The sequence below is a fragment of the Podarcis tiliguerta genome (genome assembly GCF_965153285.1).
Source record: "Podarcis tiliguerta genome assembly, chromosome: 7".
In the NCBI taxonomy this organism is placed as follows: Eukaryota; Metazoa; Chordata; class Lepidosauria; order Squamata; family Lacertidae; genus Podarcis; species Podarcis tiliguerta.
In genome coordinates this window covers 44839614-44861932 of record NC_139540.1, presented here as the reverse complement: position 1 = coordinate 44861932, position 22319 = coordinate 44839614, and the positions used below count along the sequence as shown (strand labels likewise).

The 22319-nt window shown below is 41.5% G+C and overlaps 1 protein-coding gene across 31 annotated transcripts in view; it reads left to right on the top strand.

Annotated features, from left to right (window-relative positions):
• GREB1L (GREB1 like retinoic acid receptor coactivator) overlaps nt 1–22319 on the top strand; it is a 153837-nt gene that overhangs the window by 8235 nt on the left and 123283 nt on the right. For 15 of the 31 annotated variants that reach the window (XM_083451518.1, XM_083451515.1, XM_083451506.1 and 12 more), the window contains exon 2: nt 8474–8555. The exons of 5 other annotated variants lie outside the window; for them this stretch is intronic. The gene's annotated coding sequence lies outside the window, so the exon portion shown is untranslated. Of the gene's footprint in view, nt 1–8473; nt 8556–21412; nt 21536–22319 lie in introns of all 31 variants that reach the window. 11 more of the 31 variants (XM_083451519.1, XM_083451516.1, XM_083451527.1 and 8 more) reach the window with 1 other exon arrangement.

The window sequence follows — 22319 nt, the reverse complement described above, 5'->3', positions numbered from 1 at the left end:
AACCAGGGCTTCCTCTCCTTCCCTTGAGGAGCTTCTTCCATGAGGAAGAGATTAGAAGGCTGCCTGTCGTAGAGTGTGCCTTGGTGCGAAGGCAGTGTTACGTTAAGCCAGGCATCCCCAAACTCATCCCTCCAGACTCCCATGATCCCTAGCTAACAGGACCAGTGGTCAGGGATGATGGGAATTGTAGTCCCAAAACATCTGGAGAGCCGAGTTTGCCTATGCCTGTGCTAAGCCCTGCACCGCAATGATTTTTTCCCCCATTTTGACTGGCTGAAATGAGCTAGGAACAGCACAGCTCCATAATACAGCATGGTTTAATTGAACGTCTCTACTTTTTGCCTGGTTACCAGGCATTGTAGTGCCTGATTAATTGGGGCCATTAAAAACAAACAAACCGTATGGTGAAGATTAAAAAGAAAGACGGGGGTCATAGCTTCATCTTAAAGCACTTGCCTTTAAAGGTACCAGATTCAATTCCCAGTCTCTCCTGGTAGAGGAGAGAAAGATCCTTGTTTAAAACCCTGGAGCTGCACCCAGCCAATGTAGACAATCCTGAGCTACGTGGACAAATGATCTGACTTGGTATAAATCAGTTGCCTAGGTAATACCAACCAAATGTTGTTGGCCCCAGTCAAAATGCATACTAAAAACATCCACACAGTTGTTGTTGTTTTTAACTTGGGTAGCTGTTGTCTCTCTCCATCACAACAAGCATCAGGGATGAACATTGCTGGAGACCTGCCAAGGCCTGTGTCTCAGCAGAGAACCCCTTGACCCTCAATTGCTCTCAAAAGCCTGTTTATCTGTGCTCTGTAAGTGAGGGAGCCATGACAGCAGCAGCAGCAGCACCAGGAGGAGCTTCTGCTTATATTATCCTCTTCCTTTGGACTGCTCTGCATATTGGACCCAGAAAGAGAGTCCAAGAGAATAGACAATGGAGATAGAGGCAAGGTGGGTCCATTCAAGGTGGCGGGAACTGATGGGTCTTGCCTGGGGATACCACCCACAAGCTGGAATTGGCACTCCTCCCCTTGTTACATGGGATCTTGCTTTCTCCAATTCTCCATTTTCCCCCTGTTGTCGTTCCCACTGAGTTCCCTAGTTAATGTTTTTAGGACTGTGCCCTTGACTGTCTGTTTACAGCTTTACGAGATACTTGTACCAACTGTTGGGGCTGCATGAGAAGTATGGCATGTAACTTTTCCCCATTGGAGACGATGTACTAGCTAGATTGCAAAATGATGCTATCAATCAGTCCCTCTAATAACAAACTCGAGTGTTGACTGCTGATGGAAGTGGAGCCAAAACAGGAAAACTGGGAAATAAGAAAGGTGATATCAGTATGTCCAGGGGAACTACAGGGTTTGCAGAAGCACAAAAATGGTTTTAGGAACCCCCAAAACCTAAGATGAGAACTGCAACTGAAAGGGAAAAGCCCATTGAGTACTGAGCAGACTTAATGGCCACAGATGGTTCAGTGTTATAACAGTGGAAAAGAGAAAAGAAAGAATAAAAATATAAAATGAAGGGAGGGGGCATGGAATGGTCTCCTGGAAGAGGCCATGGCTAGCTGGAACCCCAATAAGGACTACTCCTGCTAGGGGACAAGTAGGCATTGCAACATTTGGTTGCAGATCTCATATAGGTATAAATTTAAAGCACAGTAGCGAAAGAAGGCATCAATCGGTTTGCTTCAGTGCCATGAAGATTGCATGCTACTCCAGTTGTGGAGCGAACTGTGTACTCACCTGGTGATAATTCGTTGAGTCTTTCATTTCTTTGATATGCATTGTACATCCATTTGATCTTTTTTTTAAAAAAAAAACACACACCCCAAATTCTTTCACATTAAGTGATCAGTCCACTGCTGTGAAATAATTCCCTCTCACCACCCCCGCCTGAGACTGATAGTGGGGAAAGCTGTTACAAAAGTCATTTTGATGGCTGGTTATTCTAGCTGCATACACTTTGAATAGAACGTTTTGTGTCTTGGAACAGAATCCAGCTGTCTGTCTACTTGGCACAGCTTGTGACCAGGAACACATTCTACCAGTTCTTTGAAAACCAGAACATTGGTTTCTGAGTGCAATTCAGGAATTTTGTTTCAGTTTCCCCTCCCCACCCTACCCGAAAGTTCTCTTGTGATTGATCGTGACTCTTTAACAATTCCCCACCCCCCACCCCCAATGTTAAGGACAACCGAGAGAGCTGATTGAAATAGCATTATCTGGCTTGGGCTTTGTTTTGCTTTTGAGTCTGGAATCTGTTTAATCTATGCGGTACAGCAACAAAAGGCAGGCTTTGCTGAAATTTAGTACAATACCTTGCATTTAATACATAATCTACATAGAGCAATTGGGATCTAAGAAATTTTAAATAAAGGTTATCACTTCCCTTCTGCAGGTGGAATCACCTGGAAAAAACACCTCTAATACAGATCTTAATGTATTCTTATCCACTCTTATTCTTCTTCCTGGTGAACTTTTGCAAGCTAGAAGACAAGAGCAGCCTGCCTGTAAAGGTTTCCTTGTTTATTTATTTTGTCACCTCACCCCATCCTGAAGCGATCCAAATTCACAGATGGCTCCTGTCTCCCTTACAAACACTGTCTTGCACACTAGCTGATAAGTCTGTGTTCATAACCTCAGTGTGATTCGCAACTAGCTGTAGTGTTGCTGCTGCCACTGATGCCAAATGGGGATAAGGGGAGGGGGCCGACTCTGGGAATAAAGGTAAGGGGTGAAAGGATAAAGCAACTTGCAAGCCAGCTGTTCTCCTGGAATGTCTAGCGAATGCTATTTACAACTTGCCTCAGGGTGATGATGGGCTACACAATGAACTTAATTTCTGAGTTTGGAATAAATATTTCATTCATGTAAAAGGATAGGCACTCAGTCTTCACAGGGGGTTAAGGAGACCCTTGAGGATGTGGAAGAGTTACTGGGGAGGAGGTCATGCATTGCTGGGATTCTGGTACCTCTGGTGGTTTGGGGATTGGAGGGGGTCAAAGACCTGCTATTATTTCTGTAGCAGAGTCCTGTCTCCAGCATTCTAGAGCTGCCTAATTAGCATGAAAGGGGAGCTTTTTAGCCACAGTATGCTCCAAAGATTGTAAGAAAAATGAAAACACAAGGCACTTGAGTTTCAAGAGAATAGCATGAAGGCAGCAGTGTACCTAGGGGTTGGCTAGGTTGGCCCCTGCCAAGGGTGCAAGCCCAGGGGGGTGCAAAAATCTCACCTCTCCACTCTGGCTCAGAGTTGCTTTGAGCCTGCCCACTCACCCAGGCAGAAGGATCAATGGAGGAGGAGGAGGAGGAGGAGGGGAAGGAGAGGCGGAGCAGAGCAGACATGACCCCGATGGCTGCAGAGGAAAGGTGCCATTGCACAAAGTTTTGGAATTTCTCGTCCATGGTCTCTCCAAGCTTTGGAGGAGCCAATGCAGCTCCTTGCCAAGGGTGCAAGGGACCCTAGGCATGCGTCTGCATGTGGGTTCTGTTATGTACAATGGAACTTCATGGAAAACACAACTTAAGTCACTCTGAAATATATTATTGGAGCACTCCAAGGAATTTGCCCTTGTATGTGCACAGAAAATAGTGGCTATTGCTGAAAGGCAAGATTGATCACAGTGATGCATCCCTAAGTGTTATTGTATAATTATCAGATGATTGTATAATCTTAGAATGGGTGTGACAGTCATAAAGGGACCCTGAACTTTGCATTTGCCTCTACACTACTGTCTGCAACACTCCTGTTGGGATGGAAACTCCCACCCACAGCTCCACTTTATCAGAAGATGGTAAGAAGCAGCTGTCCTCCTGATTCATGAGTAGTGAAGTGGTCCTGTTACCCAGTCTTCTGCTCAGGGAGTAGCATATAACAAATACCATCTATATAAAAGAAAATGCAAACTTAAAACCAGGCAATCTAAAAGCAGCATTGTAGATAAAAATAGCAGCAGAAATTTTTATTTTATTTATTATGTGCACCTTCACCTGATGGTCCCAGGGCAGAGAATAGATACATGTACTAAACCCAAAAATTCACAATATAAAACTAAACATAATGCATGCACATCATTAGTCAGTATTTGCCACACCCGCCAAACACCTTTTGGTACTAATGGCACCTTGTGATGAGGAACAAATGTGGCTTTAATGCTGTGGACCTAGGAGCTGTTTTGTGATGCTATTATTGTGTAAGTTTGGTCACTGAAACTCCCCTTTCTGTCTTTCTTTCTGTTGGTACCTGCTGGCAGGGAGCTAGTAGAAAACAAGATACCTACCACTACCTATATATGAAGGTCCCCACTGCATATATCGTCAGTAGGCATGCATGAAAGGATTGGAAAGGAAAAGAAGAGGAATTATTTTAAGGGATCTAATACTCCCCCCCCCCCGTGTTTAGTGTCAGGTTGAGCTCTGCCTTATATAAGGTGAGTTACTGTTATTTGCACCAATTTTATGCTTGCTAAAGAAAAAGAATATCTAATCTCATCTTAATTCATGCAAAAAACCCCAAAACCATAGATAATCATATCAAGTGACAGAAGTAACCACAATACGGCAATATATTGGGACCGACCAAAATGTTACAAAAACCTGAAAGCTATTTTGTTATGCTTTGGTTAGTCCCAGTGATGATGCTTCCCTGTTGTGAATTTTGCATTTATTCAGACTGGGCTACCCCTAAATTTTGTGCAGCAGTACTGTAAGTTCTGTATATTCTAGAGATCTAGAGTTTGCCAACTTTGTTGCTAGGCCTCTTCCTTTAACAGAAGCTAGGGTTGGGGGAGAAATCGAATACAATTCACATTTAAAGGTGAACCTATCTAATCTGCACTTTCTGAAACAAATACACAGTCTGGAACACAGGCATCCTTCTAAATTTGCACTTCTCTGAATTTTGCAATGCAGTTCTCCAGCCAAGTAAAGAGTACATATCCCTCAACATGGTGCCCTTCATGTGTTTTGTACTCCCATCAGCTCCAGCCAGCTTGGAAAACTGGGAGCTGAAGTCCATAACTTGAGGACACTAGATTGGGGGAAGATGGCCTAGAGGACCTGGATGATAATTCCAGGTGTGGCTTGCAATAGAGAGAGAAAATGCAATACAGTATGTACGTTTCATCAGCACTCATCTATTTCATGTTTTCCCTATTCTCTAGTACAGTGGTACATTGGGTTACATACGCTTCAGGTTACAGACTCTGCTTACCCAGAAATAGTACCTCGGGTTAAGAACTTTGCTTCAGGATGAGAACAGAAATTGCGCGGTGGCAGCAGGAGGCCCCACTAGCTAAAGTGGTGCTTCAGGTTAAGAACAGTTTCAGGTTAAGAACAGACCTCTGGAATGAATTAAATACGCAACCAGAGGTACCACTGTACTGAAAATATTCTAGTGTTTGACAATAGTAGTGACCTCTTTTTATTAATGAAACAAAGCCTCTTTTTATTATCTGCATATGTTTCTTGAGAAGGAGTCGTCGGCTGCATAGTTGGGGCATGTTCTGCTTACCGCAGTCTCCACACAGATCTGCAGTTGTCTTTAAACCAGGATAGTTGCCAAATTGCTACGGCAGTGAAGGGATTTCCAGATGCTCCATACTCTCTCCTTCCACGGTTCTTGGTCCTGTGCGTGATTAATTCTTATCTGCTTACTGTGAACTGCATCCAAAACATGAATATATGTTCAGTTTTACAAGCTGATTCTGAAGGTTCCTGTGTGGAGGCCAGCCCTTTTGATGTCAGCCGCACTTATCTCCAAGTAAGCATCCTTAAGACTGCAGCCTTAGCTGACTGTCTTGCTCCCTATCCTCAGTTCTGAGACTGACCTTCACCATTTCCGAGCGCAAATTGTGAGTTCTGAGTAACTCTGTATAATGTCAGGAAAGAGAACAGCTGCTTATCAGGAGAATTGGATTACATGTGCGACATTGAAATAGGTGAGTGGGAGGTTGCCTTCAGCCATTAATGACATAAAAAAGAGCATATGGAGGGAAAATTGGTGTACTTTGCTGATGAGATTTGGGGAAATATATATAAAAGACTTCTAATTCCCCATCCAAATTGTAACTGTTACAATACAAATGGTAATGGTGAGTGAATTACTGCTGTGGCAATTAAATGACGACATCTAAGGACGCATTGGATGGGATCCAAAGAGTCATTATAACTGCAAGAATGCTTATTTTGTTTATTTAGCATTTCTGTACCATTTATCTGCAGTTTTCAAAGGAAAATCCAAGTGCTACTCAAAATAGAAAAGTTGCAACAATAATTTAAAAAAAAAACCCACTTTCAACAAGCAATAAAACTTCACAAGTAAACTGAAAAACATTGTTTTTTAAGAGCAGGTGTTGATATTGAAAAGCACAGGAGATAAGGTCAAACCCTTGCTGTGCCACACAAGGCAAAGACTAGTGGGGTGGAGCTGCCATCCTAAAGTGCTCTCTTTTGGTAGCAGTCCAGCAATTGGGAACAGATGGACTGCCAGACAGTGCCATATACTCCTGAAGAATTTGATGATAAATTTCATCAAAAGCCACTGAAAGGTCCAGAAGAGTGAACAGTTTCTTTCCCTCTGTTTCTGTCTCCATCTGTCTTTGTCTGTCTCTTCTCTCTCTCTCTCTCATACACTCTCTCTCTCTCTCTCTCTCTCTCTCACACACACACACCCACACCCACACCCACCAGTTTGTGAATAGGGACAAAACAATGTAGCTTCTCTACTTAGCTCAGTTCTAAACCCGGACTGGACTGAGTCTAGAAAAACCATCCAATACGAGGATTACTTGTACTGTCTGCTTGATCATTTTCTTCAAGAGAGAGGCAAACTTGACCCTATTTTATAGTTTTCAGCAGCAGGCAGATTGCTGCAGACAAACCTGTCTCAACAGGTTGCTTTCCGTTGTTGAAATCAGTGGTTTTCAACCCTTTTTCGTTGAGGGAACCCATTTAACAGGAAAACAAGTAACATGGTGAAAGAAATTGGAGGTGGCATGACTTCTCAAGACACAGAGACGAAAAAGAATAAGTAACGATACATTTAATGAGAACAGCAGAACATTTTCTTACTGTGGTTTAGGAGCAAAGTAGAAGAAACATATAGAGTAGGTTTTGCATCATGAAGCTCTTAGGCACCAGCTCTTTTCCAAATGAAATAAGAAGATACACTGGTGATTTGGGTCATTAACTTGGAAATCCATGTAGGATGCCATATTTTGGCATGTATCCCAAAGACTGGCTACATGGTGCATAGGAAACCTTGAGTTGGCGAGGGTCATCTGACTGCAGCAGGAAACCAAGCCTTTAATGTCGTAGGCCTGGTCCTGGGGAATGCTGTGCCAGTAGAGATTCAGCAGTCGCTTCCTGTTTTGGGCTTTAAATGTCTGCAGAAAACATTTGTATGCCACCTAGCTTCTGCACTCAGTTAAGAAATTACTGTAATGGCTAGCTGATCTCAGATTTTAAATTTTACATGCTTTCTATTGTATATGTGTATGGTTGTTGCAAACTGTTTATATATTTTTTAATTAAAAGCAGTATGCAAATACTTTTAATGAATGAATGAATGAATAAATAAATAAATAGACAGTTCCCTGCCTCATAGGCCAGAACGTGGGTTTGACAAGCTTGAATAATGAGCTTGTTGTGCCTTTTAGGAACAAGAAAGGAGGAAGAGAGTTGTAGCAAAAAAATATTCCTCGTGAGTGAGTAAGTGTTTTAAGGAAATAATATTTCTTAGGTTCAGATGTCTGTATCAGTTTGAGTGCAGTTTCTTTCCTTGATATGTATGCAATCAGGGCCATATCACAATTACAATACACATTTATAATTGGAGAACCTGTGTTGAGAAAGCATGTGGTTCAGGGAAACCATTTCACAATTAAAAAGGAAGTAAGTCAGGTGGGTCTGTAAATTAAATGCAGTAGTTCTAAATGGATTTACTGAAAAAATTAGAATGGACGTTTGTTATGTAGGAAACTGAAAACATATGCTCATTGAGAATAATGTTAGTAAATGTCTTGCCATTGTTGATTTTATGCTGTATTAATACATATGTTCACAGAATACAAGTTAATGTAAGTTTTTTCAGAAGCCATGGAATGGCTAAGCAATGCAATTGTGCACCTGATTACAATTGTGAAATCAGGTGTGCATATTCTGTTAGGTATAATAACCTCAGCAGAACCTTTGCATGATCTTACAGGATCTATCAAATTCCATGTTTGTACATTGCTGAGTGTGTTGCGAATATGTGTGTATACAAAAAATGATTCTTTTAAATCTGGTTTTACTATACTTTTATTAACTGGTGATTCTGTAAATTATTGCAAGCTGAAGACACTGGCTATCTTGAGATAAATGGTGAGCATGTTATTATTTTAAGTTTTAAGTATTGTGAAGATAAATGTTCAATTTGTTCATTATATTTTTAAATACAACTATTTATTTATTTTTGTATGTAGAACTTATGCATAAGGAACTGCTGTACAGGAATACATGCCCCTGAGAGAAGCAGACCAAGCTGAAACACAACTGGCATTCCAGGTATTCAACAAACATCATTGAAGAATATTGAGAAAATTAACAAGCTATGCTGAGTTTTTCCGTCTTAGTCCTGTCATTATATGTTTTTTGCACATGCTGTGATTACATTATTATTATATTTTTACAGTTCATCTTTTTAGCAATCTGAAATTTCTGTTTCCTATAGCTTTTGTTTAAAAGTTGTACATCCTTAGTTGTTTTTAATTGTATCCTTTTTATTTTTTTTCATTATACGGTTCAACTTTTTTGAATTGTTTGTATTCCATAAACACTCGTAGGCATTATAGCCACCAGGTTTAGTCTATAAATTGGTTGACACGATAGCATATTTACTGTTCATAGTTTCTTTGCTTTGCCTTTTGTTTCTGTTTCTCACCTTAAAAAGGGGGGCTGGCCACATGAACCAGAAAAACTGTCTGCGGACAAACGTTGGCTCCCTCAGCTAGTAAAGCGAGATGAGCGCCGCAACCCCAGAGTCGTTCACAACTGGACTTAACTGTCAGGGGTCCTTTACCTTTAAGAAGCCCTAAAAGATTGAGCCCAGGCTGTTTAAAACACTGTCTCTTGTCATATGAACTCGCCCAAATGCTTCAATTGGCAGCAAAGACCCTCCCATCCCCAGCTGGGGCACAGTGAGTGGGCATACAAGAGGACCTTTTCAGTGCTGATACCATGGCTTTGGAAATCCCTGGAGAGGCAACTAATCTCCTTTTTGCCTTTCAATGGGAAGTGAAGATGCTGCTGTCCATGTGGGTATTGGTTCATTGTTTGTTTCTAAATGTAGAGCCTTCTTAGGAATTAGTTTAAATTTAATGACTTCTATGCTCTCTTTGTTGATTGGAGTGATAATTGCTCCTGCTTTGTTTTTAGCTGTGTTTTATTTATTTTTTTATATTGCTTTGTTGGGTGTCTTTTATGATTGCCCGGTACTTTGAAGGTCCCATTTTTGGGATGTGAAAGAATTATATGATCATTATATGATGATATAAAAGCCTTGTCAAACTGATTTTTTCATAATCACTTTCTTATAGTATAGTGGTTTTGAATGTGTGACAGCTTCTCCCTGCCCCCTTCCCCCCTCCATCTGTATCTGGTGCTGCTGCAATGTGTGGGAGGCAATGTGAACCAGTGGTTAGATTACATATTCCCTATAATATTTATGTGGAGTCAAGATTATAGCTCGTTTTAGACGTAATTCTTCACTGAAATTTCCTCCGCCACTTGCTGAATTGCAATTTGCACAGCTGCTGCAGATCAAAGTTGGTGGAGGAGTATGTGCTTGGAGTTGTTTTGGGAAATCACCCGTTTAAGTTGACATGAGGCTTGGAAACTATTCAAATGTGGTGAGAAGGCATCTCATGCTGCTCGCAGCATCATCAAACACAGGAAGTCAGGAAGTGGGCTGGAGTAACATATAGAAAGAAAAGGAAAATAGTCTTATTGTGAAAGTTCCCTTCTGTACAGTCACTGGGAGAGCCAACAGGAAAGAGTCTGTTTCTACTACAGTGGTACCTTAGTTTAAGAACAGCTTAGTTTATGAACAACTTGGATTAAGAACGCTGCAAACCCGGAAGTAGGTGTTTTGGTTTGTGAACTTTGCCTTGGAAGCAGAACATGTTCCGCTTTCTGTTGAGTGTGTTCCATTTGTAAATTGAGTCCCCCGCTGCTATGGGAAAGCACACCTTGGTTTAAGAATGCTTTGGTTTAAGAACGGACTTCCGGAACGGATTAAGTTCGTAAACCAAGGTACCACTGTACTACTCAGAACACAGAATGAAACAATCTGAGTATTCTCTTTTAGTGCAGAATTACCTCCCACTCTCGGACATAGTTGTAGCTGGTTAACTAAGGAAGGGGACCAACCCCTCCCAAATGAACAACAGTTTAGATAAAAACAGGAAAATGTGAATACGGGAATCCACAAGTGTACCGTGGCTAGCACATCCTTAGTGGGGTACTGTGATAATGCCTCTTACACATCACAAAGAAACATGTGGATACTCCTGTGTGGGTCTACAGCAGCCTCCCCCAACCTGGTGCCCTCCTCATGTTTTGGACTACAGTGCTGGCTGTGACTGATGGGAGTTGTACTCCAAAAAGCCAGAGGGCACCAGACTGGGGGAGGCTGATCTGCAGGTTGCCTTACCAACTGCATAAGACAGTCAATGCTTGTGAAGCAAAGCTCACTTATTACTTTTATGCAGCCTGAACCTAGGCGTGTGCAGCGGCATAGCTAGCCGCCTGGGGCGATGCGTGCGCCCTGTGCCTGGGGGCAGAGCAAGCTGCCCATGGGGTGGGGTGACCTGGGCAGGGCGCAATGCAGAGACTCCCCCTCAGCTGTAGGGCGGTTGAGGGGGAGGCAGACGCAAGCCCCACACTGCCGTTTCTGGCAGAGCATGCAGGCAACCGAGCCACCATGTCAGTCCCAGAAGAGATGTGTGGCTCGGGCAAGCTGCAGGCCCTGCGGTAAGTGCTGCCCCCACAATGTGGCACCCAGTGCGCCCCGTACCCCCCAAACTATGCCTTTGGTCATGTATACTCAGGAGCAAGCCTCACTGTGCTTGGAGGAATTTAGTTCCAAATATGGAATGTATAGGAACCCAGTCGTACCGTTTGAACACATCGTTACTTAGACTATGTTGTCATATTTGAGGCTTTTTCCTCATGCTGTTCTTATCTGGGATTTGGCTGTTTAGAAATAACCGTGGGTTTATTTAGATAGTTTATTTAAGAAGTAGAGTGGTTTGCTTTGCATAAAATGCTTTATTATTTGACAATAAACTGTTAGGAGTTGCTTGCTTAGCGTCTTCATTTCACTGGCACTTGCCAAAGTACGTTGCTGCAGCTGCTGTGTGCAAAAGTGGGTGTGTAACGATGTGGAAAAATCAGATTGCAAAGCAGTGCACATGGACTGCAGACAACTGATGAGAAGAGTGGTCTCTCTTAATAGTTATCTAATACCCTCAGTGAGAACTTTATTGTTTGATCAGACCAAGGTCCATCTAGTTCTGCATTGTGTGTTTCTACCAGGGGCCACTCAGACCTGCAGGAAATTCACAGCCGGGACAGGAGGATGATAGCTATGCTCTGTTGTTTCTCCCCAGGAGCTGGCATGCAGAGTTATGCTACTCTATATACCTGGAGGTTTCATTTAGCATTCATGGTGGGGGATGAACCTTGGGTAGAGTACAGTAGTGAACAATGTGTACATGTAGTATTTGCCACTTCAGCTCTGTGAATCCACATGTATGTGTGTGTGCATGCATGCACACACACGAGAGACGGAGGTTTTGTCCCATTTCTGGAACCCTAGAATATATGCACCAGAAACAGTGACTTGTTGCCACACCCAGTACAGCGAAAGTACTGTTACCGCCTGTGCATGACTTGTCCTGCTCTTTGTCTGCTTGGAACTATACAAACTTCAATTAGTAAAGGCGCAGAAGGGCTTGATGGTCAAGCTGTGGATTTCTTTCATCATTTATTAGAATTGCATTTTAGCTTGTTTTGTTGCATTTTATCCTGACATTGAAAGGCAGGATATAAATATCAAAAATAAATTTCTGGGCTGAAATGAGACTGATTATAGAATCCCAGAGTCGGGGGCGGCCTTTCTAGTCCAGCCCTATAGTTGATGACTGAAATCTAGTGCTAGAGAGTCCTTAAAAGAGGGGTATTCAACATCTGCTTAAAGACCTCTAGTGAGGGTTGGCCCACTACCCCTCTAGGTAAATACAGTGGTACCTCAGGTTAAGAACTTAATTCGTTCTGGAGGTCTGTTCTTAACCTGAGGTACTATTTCTGGGTTAGTGTAACCTGTAACCTGAAGCGTCTGTAACCTGAAGTGTCTGTAACCCGAGATACCACTGTAGTTCAATTATTGAACTGCCCTAGCATCAAGGCATTTCTCCTACTAGTCAGTCAACATCTTCATTCCTGTAACTTTCTTCCTAGTTGTAGTCCTTCCCTTTGGGGCAGCAGAGAATACATGGCCTGTCAAATGTTTTGAAGTAGAGTGCTCTAAAGACCTCTCACAAATTCTGTTTTCTAGCTGAAACACACCCAAATGCTTCAACCTTTCCTTGTTTGCCATACCTTTGACCATCGTCATTGCCCTTCCTGGAACCCTTTCCAATTTGTCATCCTCTGGGGTAGAGAGCCCCTTTGAGCCAGAGGGCTGCAATCCCTTGTGGTTGGATTCCAATGGAGAGTGGTAGCCAGAGGCAAAAGGTGGACAGAGCAAAGGATGAAACTCTTACCTTTGCAAGACTACATTCCAGACATGTGAAACTCGGAGGTTTATACACCCCCACACCCTATATATCATCCACCGAGGCAAGCAAGAGGCATAATCACAGTTCAAGAACACATTCCAACTAGGAAAAAGCACTCAAGGTGGGAACAGATCAGGGGCAGTGAAGGGTGGGGCCTGAGGAAGGGGGGGGGCTTGGCCTAGAGAAAGTCCTGAGGGCTATTTCGCTCCTGGGCCTGAAGTTCTCCCCCCACCCCAAATATACTTTCTCCTCAGAGCACAGTTCCCAGCGCTGTATGTAGTCCAGATGAGATCTGACTATTGTTCTTGAATCTCTCTCTCTCTCTCTCTCTCTCTCTCTCTCTCTCTCTGTGTGTGTGTGTGTGTGTGTGAGAGAGAGAGAGACATCAACACCATACATTTAAAACACATTTTAAGTGCATGGCTCCCCTCAAAGAAGCCTGGGAACTTTTGTTTATTATTTGTGCTGGGAATAGTAGCTCTGTGAGGGGTAAACTATAGTTCCCTGCATTCTTCTTGGGAAGCCATGTGCTTTAAATGTATGGTGTGGTTGTGACCCAGGTCTTGAGGCAATTTACAGACATACCTTAAAAATAGATAAAATATATATTTGAAACAATGCAAAATTGTTTGGCAGAGGTGTTTTCATCCAGAAGGGAAAGCTTGTTGAAACAAAAATGTCTTCCATTTTTTCTGGAAGAATAGTTGGTTAGAGTGTTGTGCTGGCAACAGCAAGGTCGTAGGTTCGATCCCCATATGGGACAGCTGCATATTCCTGCATTGCAGGGAGTTGGACTAGATGATCCTCAGGGTCCCTTCCAAATCTACAATTCTATGATTTTCAGTACTGGCTAGTCAAGAATAAAGTGATACTAAACCTTGTTGTCTGACTAAACCCATTCTGACCTCTGATACGGCTTTATATTTTGGTTAGCATCACAGGGAGAAATGAGACAAGCATGGTCTACGCACAATTGGTTCTACTGGTACCTGCTGCCGGTGCTTTTTTCCTAAAAAAAAAAAAAAAGTTTAGGGGTACTCTCATTTTCCTACTCATATTGAAATACTGCCCCTCAATGAGGCCAAACTTAGATTCACAAAATGTTTAGGGGTATGCGCACCCCTGCATCCCCCCAGTAAAAAGCACTGCCTGCTCCCATTTTGCTCCTCCTTTTCCTCAGTTATCGCCCATTGTAGTTAGTGCTTGTGTTTATTTGTTTTCCTGTGCTGTCCCCCCATCCAATTTGCTTCTTGCATCATGCCTATTTGATTGTAAGTGCAGGGGACAAATGTAGCAATGCAGAATAAGAAGACCAGGAGCTGGCTGCTTTCCCAATTGGTATTGGTTTTCTTTGGAGGTGAGGATTGGTGGAAATGGACTCTTTAGTCAAGGTTGTTAGCTGAGTTTGGCATATCAGCGTGTCTATGGGGCTGTGTGTCCCAAAGCTTAGGAGTCAAACAGATGAGTCCTCCTTGGGAAAGGCACAGCGCAGTTAGTGATGGACACACAAGTTAAAGCATTTGCAGACCACATGCTGTGGACAGCTTTCCCCCTCTTCCTTTTTTTATTTGACCATATGTTTTGTAGTCTACAGGGGTTTTTTTCCACCTAGTGCTGCTGACGCCTTTTCGTCTGGAATGTGTAAATGTTGTTAATGTGAGTTAGAAGGCAGAAGGTGGCCTCTTCTTCTTTACTTTTTTTGTTTTGTTTTTAAGTGTATGTACACTGTGCGGACTGAATCCAAGCGCGCACTGTAGGTACTGCATTGAGTTGGGGAAACAGGACGTGCAAAACCTATTTGGCATCCCTTGTGAAAACAGCTTAAGAATGTGTTGGTAACAGATCAAGGGGCCCCCTACTTTAAACAGATGATCAGCTACTGTCTTGAGAAGTTAGTATCTTTCCATCACATTTTTGGGGGTAAAGAAGATCATAACTGTAAATCTTGTTTTATTGCAGGTCACTCGTGTGGATAATTTTAACTCTGTCTCTTTGTAGCTAGGCCTCTGGTAACCCACTTGCATGAAATGGGGTCAAACAAACCTGTTTGTTCTTTCTTGATCCTAATCTGAATTGAGCCAAAGGGCTCCTTCCCTCTCCTCCCTCTACTTGTCTCATCCTTCATTCTTTCTTCCCCTTCTCCACAGCCAGGACAGTCCTTCACCAGATTTCCCCCTGGGATACAAATGTTGATAGCATTTTCGAATCCCTGTTAGATCTTTCTCTCTCTACTCCTTGCATTCCCCCCCTCCCCAGTTTCCAGTGTTTATTCTTGATTGGTGAAACTTGCAGACATTTTGGAGCCATTTAGGCTTTACTTAAATAAATTAGAAATGTGAAGGATGCAAAGGAATACTAATCTTTTTTGTTTGTTTGTTTGTTTGTTTGTTCTGGAGCTTAAACACAAATATAATACAATTATACTGGTAAAGGGTGTGGGAGAATCACCCACCCCTCTTTAATCAAGATACCTTCATTAACTTGAGTTGCCTTTACTAGTGTGTATATAATCTAGCAGTATCTTCTAGTGTTTTGCAGGCTGGTTTAGATGGCTGTGTTGTAATCTTTGCAAACCTTGCAAAAAAGTAAACTTGCTAGGCGAGGTTGCAAGCTTTCTTGTGACGTTTTTTACTGTTAATTCCCTATGTCAAAGTCTGTATTTCCCCCTCCCCCCTCCCCAAGGTCTCTCGGCATGCATATAGTTCTACTTATGTGCATAGATACCACACAGACAAAAACAGACCCTATGGTTGCAGCTTTACATTGTCATGGTTTTATGTTGCTGGGTTTTTTTTTTAAAGGCAACGTACGTCAGGTTTGCGGTCTGGGGCTGAAGCACTTAGGAAAAATAAGGCAGAAAGCCTTGAACTCTGGCAGGTTCCAGGCACATGTGAATCTGATCATTTCCTTATGTGGCAAAGGAGAATTGCATTGCTGCTTTTGCTTTCTTTTTAAAAAAGAAATGGGGGAGTTAGGATCCCTCTCTGAGAGATCTAGATTATTTTTAAAGAGCTAAGGTAAGTGATCAAAGCCTGGAAAGCGTGATTTTTTAAAAGCTAGTAACTTTAACCACTTTAATCATGTGCTTTCAAGGTTTAAAATGCCAGCTTTAGCGGAAACCTTCACAGCTGAGCTGATTTCAGCCCCTCTTTAAAACTCACCATTTTGGAGAACGACATTGTTTTCTTACATTAAATCAGAAAGAAGCAGGGGAAATAACATGTAGTAAAAGACTTATGCCTTCTTCAGCTTGTTGCTTAGTAACAGAAAATACCTCCTAAGCTTATTTTTGTTGTGGGGAGGGATGAAACCTGAATCAGTGACCATCTGTCCTGAGATGGTTGGCTTCCTATTGAATTAGCTTTTGTCTCTCTCAAACAATTGGTTCTCTTTAGTGCCCATATACAATCCCAAATACCACTGGTGGCATCTCTTCCCTCCCGAATCCCGTCATTTGTAAACACTGGATAGCTGTATTTTAACACTGGATAGCTGTAGTTTAACTGATAGTAATAACAGACACTCTGGAATTACAGGAGGTAATATCACTGATTGAATAATTGTGCTAAAGCTGTGAGCGCTGATGCCTTTGTGTAAAAAAAAAAAAAAAAAAAAAAAAAAAGAGCAGGGGAGCCAATTGGTGTTCTCTCTTTAAAAAAACCAAAACACTTATTATCATTTTAGTTTGTATACAGTATTTGCAAAACAATACAAGTAGAATGCATTGGCATTTCCAACATTTGGTTTCAGAAGTGGATTTAAATAATTTATATAAGGCTAGCTGTTTTATACTTCTTTAAAAGTGACAGCTAGAGATTGAAAATGGTCCTGAATTTATCTGTGCTCTGGCCTTGATTCAAGTTTATCTGTAGGTACAAGCACTCTGAATGAGCAAAAGGGCATCTACATTCTATTTCAGCATTGAGGCATGTTGAGTGTACTACTGTATGCATGGCCTAGTCACCAATATTTAAGTGGTTGTCATTTTCAACTTAGTAAATTCAGTTGTCCGTCGCAGTCATAGATGGTGTGGTTCAGGACAATCTTAAACAATGTTCATAAGATATCCCAGTACTGACTAGGGCCAGATCTCATTAGCTTCAGAGACTGAACCACCTAATTTCTGCTAAGAAAAGAAACCGAGAGATGCCTGCTAAAACACAATACTTATTTGAAGGCACACATTTTTATGCATTAAACAAGTAGAGCTGTTCATAAGCATAATTTTCTTTTTATTATTTTCGAATGGTAAATAGCAGCATATTCAAGGTGTTTTCTTTCCTTATGTTGACAAGTTATTCTACTTCATGTAAGCAGAACAAATAAGTTATGCTCTTAAGCATCATAATACCGGTACTTACGGTTCAAACTAACATTTAAAGTAACATTTTGTATTGTCTCTAGCCTACCAAAGCAATTCCTCTGATAATGTATATATTTGGGAGAACTGACAAAAATATTTCATTTGCTATCCTACTTGTATCCTAACCAGATACTTTGTGTTACTATGTTCTTCATAAAGAAGAAGGAAGCACTAGATTTCCAAACTTTACTGTTGGTAAGTTTACTTTCCCTACTGCTCAGTTTAAAAGACTAAGAAGAAATATTTAGGATCACGTGGCAACTCATAGATAAGGTTTTGTTTTTGTTTTTAAAAAAGAACATTCTGCCAAAAATAGTAGTATACCCAAAACAGAATAAAATTGGCCACTACTTTCCCACATTACAGTACCATGACTTTATTTCTGCTTCTGAGTGGCATTGGCAGGTTTCTTTAAGCTTTCTGAGCCTCTACTTCTAGTCTCTATTTCCCAGTCTCTAAAATAGTAATAAACATACAGTTGTACCTCGGGTTAAGAACTTGATTCGTTCTGGAGGTCCGTTCTTAACCTGAAACTGTTCTTAACCTGAAGCACCACTTTAGCTAATGGGGCCTCCTGCTGCTGCTGCGCCGCCAGAACACAATTGCTGTTCTCATCCTGAAGCAAAGTTCTTAACCTGAGGTAATATTTCTGGGTTAGCGGAGTCTGTAACCTGAAGCGTCTGTAACCTGAGGTACCACTGTAGTTGCTTATAGTTGTGAAGCTTCATGTTCCCCTCCACCATTTATAAGGGTGGAGAGAGAGAGAGTGTGAGTTTTTGTGGGTTTTTTAAAAAAAGTTTTTTACCCTTTGTTGGTTAAAGGTTAACTTGGTATACCTACAAAAGTATGCCATTTTATTCCACACATGAGAGAGCACTAAACTACATGGATTATGATTTGGGGTTCAGGACTACAACTCACAGTACCATTCAGGGCCAGCTCACTGTGGTTTGCTTGGGAAGTTTACACTGGAGAAAGCAGTCCTATTTGGCATGGGTAATCAAGAGTAAGGCTGGAATTGCTCTTAGCTGTCATTCAGGTTTCCTTTCAAAGTCCAAGGACCCGCTGAGAAAAACAAAAAGCTAATGAAAGCTGACTGTATTCCAGCCTAAACCCCGTAGAATCTGAAATGAAGTCCTGACTGTTGGTGTATTCTTATTCTTCTACATTCTAATGGTTACTAAGGTAACTGGTTTTTAGAGGTTTCACATCTTCATTGTCAAGTCTTTCCTACTCTTACTGTTACTGTTTTCAAATTAGGGCAATTTGAACAATGCTTTTTTTGAATGAGAACAAAAAGGGGAATCAAATGTTAATTGATGTAATGAATCAGTTGCATTCTCTTTTTATCAACTATAGTACTTTTTGTAGAAAAAGGTAAAAAAAAAGAAGAAGCCCTGTGTCTTCCTTGTCTTTTTTCCTACAGGAGGCAATCAGGATGGAGTAGTAATTTAGTAATTACTTTTGAAACGTGTATGCTGCAATAGTGTGTGCTAGCTAATAACTCAATCCTCTGATATACCTATTGATAATTGCAGAAATAGGAGGTGGATACTTCACATTAAGCATTTTTAAAAGAAGCTGAAAAATTATTGACTCTGTCTTAGCCTATGTTGGTATAGTTTGTGCTCTCCTGAGCTCAGATATTCCGTGGAGAGACAGGCATAATAAATAAAGCTTACTGGCATAAGTGTTACAGTTACTATAGTATGAATTTTAAAATTGAGTTTGATCCAGGATTTATACATTGTGTTAGAACAGACCCACTGACATTTAATGGGGCAGAAGTTAGTTGTGATTCATTTACATTTTATTGATTTCAATGGGTCTATATGTGAAGTATGATATGTCTGGATCCAGCCCACAATATTTATCAGTGAGAGACCAGAGCTAGACATAATTTGGTAACCCCTGCTCAAACTGGATGAAATCTAACAGAGTCTGATCTTCCCCTTCAGCCCTCTGTGCTCCTGAAAAATATGCTCCAGAGGATTGGTGAAACTTCTGGAGCAGATTAGGGGGAATGTAAGAAAAGGGAGGGGACGCGGGTGGCGCTGTGGGTTAAACCACAAAGCCTAGGACTTGCTGATCAGAAGGTTGGTGGTTTGAATCCCCGCGACAGGTTGAGATCCCGTTGCTTGGTCCCTGCTCCTGCCAACCTAGCAGTTCGAAAGCACGTCAAAGTGCAAGTAGATAAAATAGATACCGCTCCGGCAGGAAGGTAAACGGCATTTCCGTGCACTGCTCTGGTTCGCCAGAAGCGGCTTAGTCATGCTGGCCACATGACCTGGAAGCTGTACGCCGGCTCCCTCGGCCAATAAAGCGAGATGAGCGCTGCAGCCCCAGAGTCGATCACGACTGGACCTAATGGTCAGGGGTCCCTTTACCTTTTTAAGAAAAGGGAGGAATAGTGGAAGCCCCATTGCATTAGCAATGAGCTATACATGCTATCTAAATCATTGGGATTCTGACCAACTACAGAGCTGTCCTATGAATTGTGGAATAAGGTACTGTAGTCCCACAAAAAGTTTATTTTTACAATATTAATGGAGTCAACTTCTGAGGCAAAATTCTGAGGGTTTGGAAGGCTGCATTTGGTCCCAGGGTGCGAGTTTCTCTACCACTGATATAGACAATACTGTAACGGTCTGACTTAGGCCACACCAGGTATTTGGAACAGCATTATACCACTTTAAACAGTCTTAGCTTCCCCCAAAGTATCCTGGGGAATGTAGTTTGTTAGGGGTGGTGAGAGTTGTTAGGAGGCCCCTTATTCCCCTCAAAGAGATACAATTGCCATAGTTCCCTGGGAAGAAGAATTGATTGATAAACTATAGGCAACCCACTCACCCTCAATTTACGTGGGGGTTACGTTCCAAGGCAATGTGTATTTACCGTATTTTTCCGCCTATAAGATTTAAGAAAACGGGGGGAGATATATCCATGCATAAGATGTCCCCTAATTTTTGACATTACTTTTTAGGGGGGGGAAACCTAGTCTTATACATGGAAAAATACGGTAAGTGAAATTGTGTATATTTGAGACACCATCGAAAAAGCCTGTAAACATTCCATTCTGCCTCTGCCCCGCCCTGAACATTCAGAGCTGTCCAAATTGGCTTAGGTTGGCACCATCCCACCAAATTTGATAAAGCCCTGCCAGATGAGGTGGCGATATTTTCATAGGTGTCCATCCTGCCCCAAATTGAATAAAGTCAAGTCAAAATCACTTTTCGCTCCTCCATCTTGATTCAGAATGGCTGCTGGGTATCCAAACATCAATGAAGACTTTCACTCCCACTTTGGGAGCCCTTGTGCCAAATTTGGAGGTTATATCTCAAGAGGTGGTCAAACCTATAGAGAACACATGGGCATTGCTGTTGTTGGCATCCATCTGCCTTGAGAGACAGCGCATGGACAAATGGACAAACTGCTTTTCAAAGTATGTTGTAGACAATGGCATTTATATGAAATGCACACAGGTTTCTTATTACTTTCCCTTACAAATGACACTGAGGAAACATTTTACCACACCTTGATTTAAAATTTGGGAGGCTGCCAGCTAAAGTTGCCTCAGGGTCTGGATCTGGTCTTTGGGCTGCCAGTTTGCCCTTCGTAATATAAACCAGGGCTGTGACAAATAGGGATGGAATTTTCTGCAAATCTTGATGTCAGGCTTATTCACACACAATTGTTTTTTTCTAATTCCTATCTCACTCCTTAATCTTGACAAGAAGCAATTTTCCTCCCTCCAGTTCTGCTAAAATGTGAACAATTCTTTCATTATTATATGTGCATTATTATTTGCAAATATAAGCTTCCTAAAGTAACCAGAGCTTAAACAGATACAAGCAGCAAATATATAACTGTGTAAAATTGTATAAAACTGCACATAACTGTATAAATATACTTACAAAACTATGCTGCAGAAACATTACCTCACGGGGCTTAACCTTTTTATCCATATTAAATGTATAACATGCATATAGATTTTTCATATAATTAGTTGAGCTTAAAAAAAAAGAGTGCAACAACTATTCTGACATGAGAGGGCACGTAGTGCAAGAGGCAGTCTGGTGCGATGGGGTCACAAACATAATCTGTTCATAAACCCATCTAAAACAGAATTATTCTCTCTTCCTAGTGGCAACATAACTCTTCTATCTCACATGGACACACACTTCTCTCACTTCTCACTCTCTCTCACACATCATTCTCAGGTGGAAAACCTAGGAGGCAATTTCAGAAATTTGGAGGACTGGCTGAAAGATTCTAGGACGAGTCCTGCTGCCACAGAGATGGCAGCAGAATAAGAGCAACTACTAAAGGAAGAGTGGCCACTGGTAAATTTCTCCCTCTGAACTTTTCACTTGGGTTATTTATCCATTTATCAAATTTATTGAAGGACTTTATGAGCCACCACCCTTTCCTTCCCGAAAGTTGAGGCGGAACTTCTCATTTGAGAGCTTTTGACTCAGTTCTTAAATTCCAAACAAGATGCCACCACCTTCAGCAAATAAAAAACAAGTTATTAAACTTCTTTGTAACTGCAACCAAATAATAATCTGGGCTGCATTTTATAAATACGTGGCTTGTTTATGAGCTTGTAAAGTTCCAGTTCCAGTTTACAGGTTGATACCAAACCTGAACCCTTCTCTGACCCACACAAAGACTGTAAGGTAGGTTTATAAACTGAAAGCTCTGATCATTGCTATGTTAGGCCTCCCCCCACCCATCAATGTCCTATGACTTTCATCCTGAAAGTAAACATTTGTTCTTCTAACATGCATGCCTGCACTACTGGAAAAGTATCATGGTTTATGAAAGTGGAACCAGTGCATGTCACTTGAAGCTTTTCATGGTGGCATGGAATTAATTTGTAAATGGCTCATACACTTACTATGAAAAGTCAGATTTTCACATGGAAATTTGATAAAAGTTTTTAACTCTTACAAAGTTTACTTTACTTAGGGAGAGAGGTGGCTGCTAAAACTTGTCTGTTAGTTGTTAGGAGATATTTTTTATTGGTAGCTAAAATGATTGTGCCCAAGATCTGACTACTAACACCTCTTCCCCTTTAGTATAGTAAAGGGCTCCTGCCAACCTAGCAGTTCTAAAGCACGTCAA